Consider the following 4,064-nt stretch of genomic DNA (forward strand, 5'->3'; position numbering starts at 1 on the left):
TTTCTCTTTAAAACAGCCATAGCATATTCTTTTGAGACCTGCTAAGAGGAAATGCCTGTGTCATGCAAATCCTATCAAGTATATAGTATTGTTCATAACCAAGACCTTTTATTAGAGAGAAATGATATACGCCCTCCTTTTTTCCCTGGGCCACCTGCTTGTAGTGTAAAAACGAAAGTCGTAAATACACTATAGTGGGTGGCCAGAGGAAGAAGTGGGGCCAAATTTATCACTTCTCTTTATAAAATCACAATCCTAACGTCAGGACAACACTTTCACCCAACAAACAAAAACTAAGTGATTTATATATCACATAAATGCCCTTCCTCTGTGCTTTAAACTCAAGGGACCCATAGAAATATACAAAGGATGCACGTGTTGTGTATAATGAGCTACTTAGTTTTGAAAATCCAGGCTCTACCAAACCGTGTTTAAAAAGAGTAACTTTCCGTTGCAAAATTTTCGGTGTGGTTGCAAGGAAGCAAATTCACAAGTCTCACATGGTGGTCTTTGTATAAAAGAAGAAAGAAGATATTTTGATTTTCTTGTGATTGACTTTTTTACAGTGTATTCAAGAGAAAGTTTTTTTTTTTTTATTGCATCGAGGTGTTTTTTCTATAACTAAGTCTTGGATATAATTAACTAATTAAGCCCTGGAGAGGAAGAAGACATGATAATTGGATCTTTGTGAATTATTAGAAGTTGTTTTAAATAAAAATAGCAAGTATTTGGTAGCCTTTATTAATGATTTTAGTACAAAATTTGACTTTTTAAAGCAAAAAAACAACATTTTTAAATAAGGGCGATATATTTTCACCCCCTGCAGTACGCTTTCGGCCCCCTTCCCCCTTTTCACGTGATCTGATGTCAAAAGGTGTTCACACGTTATACCGGGGGCGAATGCTTACTGCAGGGGGTGAAAATATCCCCCGCCCCCCCTCGTCCGCCTTAATAATTTTTAAGTACTGTAAGGCTTACGTAAACAGAAAGTGGTACTAAGATATTTGTAATTGATAGGGGTACGGAATATACTAGTTGTTATTTTTTTTAAAGTCAATCCGAAAGAAATTGAGGACGTGGTACTAAGATATTAATAATTGAGGTACGAAATATACTAATTGTGGATTTTTTTCAAAGTCAATCCAAAAGAAATTTTGGATGGAAGATGTGCTAGTAGTTGCCGTCTGACATATGCTTTGTCATTCATATTCAAGAGAATCTTCATGTGTTTTCACCATGGTTTTAAATTTCGATCGAAATCCGAAATTTCGGATTTCGGTGGAGACCGACACCGAAACCACCCAAAACCGAAATGGTCATTTATTTCGGCCGGAATTTTGATTTTTCCAAAATTTGACCCAAAAAATCTATTTTTTTAATATTTCACCGAAATTTCAGTAATTTTGGCCTAAATTTGATATTGAATAAAATATTGTTTTCGATTTTTGTACTAGATTTCGACCGAAATTTTGAAATTTCAAGGTCCAAAACCGGTACCGAAACCAAAATTTTAACCCTTGGTTTTCACGGCCACCCATCAAATAAATTGTCCATATTCAAGCCAAATGACTCTTTTTACTTATATCACTGTAGTGGCGAGGAACGAGGAACTGAGGATGGTGTTATTTAGGTACCTAAGATGACTTTCGCACTCTTGAAAATTAACTCTTGAGGTAAGGATATTTTGTCTTGTTATTGAAATTAATATTTTGCCCTAGGATTTGATCATTTTTCCCACTTCTCCTAAACATATGGCACGACTCACACGAATCTGTCGGCTATGTTGGTCTCTATGGAATGGAATGCTTCAGGATTTATAAAATCATACGAAAATCGATAGTGGATGAAGGTTTACAGAGCCTCGGATTCGAAACATTGAGCTATCATAAGCTCCAGAAATTGAATTGGGAGACGATCGAGCTCAAGATAAAGAGCTGGTTAAACTTATCAAAAATCGCCGTAAAAACACTTTTTTCCGGCGAGAGAATCCTCTGCGATCACGTCTTCTCCATGTCGGACATGATCAAGGAATCATGCTTTTCAGAGATCTCTAAAGAAGCAGCGATCGATCTCTTCACATTCGCAGAATCCATAGCCAAAATGAAGAAATCTCCAGGGAAAATGTTCCGAATCTTAGATCTCTACGAATCAATCGCCGAACTCTGGCCTGAGATCGAATCAATCTTCTCGTACGAATCCACTTCAGCTGTCCGATCACAAGCCGTCACTGCTCTCATCAAACTCGGCCATGCTGTACGATCCATGCTATCAAATTTCGAATCCGCAATTCAAAAAGACTCCTCCAAATCTCCGATTCCTGGCGGAGGAACCCATCCTCTAACCAGATACGTGATGAATTACGTATCGTTCCTCGCTGATTACAGCTTAATTCTCTCCTATATATTCGCCGACTTAAGGTTCCAAGTTCCGACTCCATTGCCGGAATCTTTGTCCCTTAAAAGCTCTCCTTCAAGAGAAAATCCTTTATCTATGATCTCTGTTCGATTATCGTGGCTCATTCTCGTTCTCATCTGTAAACTAGATGGAAAAGCAGAGGTCTACAAAGAGGTCAGACTTTCATATCTTTTCCTCGTTAACAATCTCCAATACATTGTTTCAAAAGTCTCAAACTCAAATCTCAAGCCTCTCCTTGGAGAGGATTGGATCTCCAAACACTACACGAAGCTTCATCAGTACGCAGCGAACTACGAGCGGACGGCATGGATGAAAGTGATCAAATCCTTGCCCGACAATCCGACAGTGGAGATTTCACCAGAGGCAGCGAAGGAGATTTTTGAAAATTTCAATTCGGCGTTTGAGGACACGTACTTGATTCAGTCGTCTTGGATAGTGCCGGATCCAAAAATGAGGGACGAGATTAAGGTTTCGGTCTCCGGCAAGATCGTGCCGGTGTATCGGGTGTTTTATTTGAAGTATCGGATTTTGTTGAAGGAGGAAAATAATTTGAAGGTTTTGGTGAGGTTCTCGCCGGAGGATTTGGGGAACTATTTGTCCGACTTGTTTTCCGAGAACGGAGTTTCGGGTTCCGTTACGTCCTCTTCGGCACACTCTCCGGTTTATCGGAGAAGATGAGGTGCCGTTATCATTCTCTTTCTAGTTTGCAGTTTTTCGTCTGAACGAGAATGTGATACGGTGTGGGGCCCACCAAGGGGATGACATTTGCGGGTGTTTGATTCGTGCATAACGTGTCTGGAACTAACAATATTAACCTCACGTGGGCTAAAGTGAGAGAAGAAGGTGGAAGAGTGTATACACTATCACCACCTTTGATTGATTTGAACCGTCCGTTCGATAGGCTTTTGCTTCGGATCTCTTATGGCACAAAATTCTGACCTATACACATCGAATAATAGGTAATTTTTTTGTTTTGCTAATGTTAATATATATGCAAGCAACGATTTATATACAAGGGAAAAATATATATTATTGGATGTTATGATTGCTTGATTGAAGTTATTTTTGTGTCATGAGAGATCTAAAGCAAGGGTTAATACAATTATCATGAGAGATCTAATTTCCATTTTGTAATCAAATAATTAATGGAGAAACAAGAAAGCCTCGGAGAAAGTTTTATTTTCCAAATAATTCTCCTACAATCCAAACAACGCCTTAGGGTGCCTGATATCCACATGACCATGCTTTGAAAATGGGGCGAAGTCGCCAACAACTGTAAAAGAAAGTGACTTCCTCACATTATCAAAACACGACCGCCGTGTCGATATATACATTAGTAGCCAATAAGAAACAAGAGAGAAGAATTATATAGAATAGTAAAATTGTTTTGTCTTCTTCCTCATTCTCATATTTCTTTTGTTTCACTTTACTTTTCAAAAATTTCAAATTATATTTAGGTGTTTTGTTTTGTTTTAGTTTTTATTATTACTCGATTCCTTTTTAAGCCCATCCACGTACATCCACTCACTTATCCGATGTGGGATTAATTGCTTTCACAGGGAACCCCCAACAATCTCCCCTTCCACATGGAAGCACTGTGGACAATCTCACCCTTCCACGCGGTAGGAAAGTGAGATCTTCCCCGAGAG

The 4,064-nt window shown here is 38.6% G+C and overlaps 1 pseudogene; it reads left to right on the forward strand.

Annotated features, from left to right (window-relative positions):
• Positions 1 to 1,797: 1,797 nt before the first annotated feature.
• On the forward strand, positions 1,798 to 3,451 carry LOC143848932 (exocyst complex component EXO70H1 pseudogene; annotated as a pseudogene).
• Positions 3,452 to 4,064: the final 613 nt, after the last annotated feature.

Source organism: Tasmannia lanceolata, unplaced genomic scaffold (assembly GCF_043159265.1).
Source record: "Tasmannia lanceolata isolate RefF3 unplaced genomic scaffold, GAP_Taslan_0.1 ptg000016l, whole genome shotgun sequence".
Classification (NCBI taxonomy): Eukaryota; Viridiplantae; Streptophyta; class Magnoliopsida; order Canellales; family Winteraceae; genus Tasmannia; species Tasmannia lanceolata.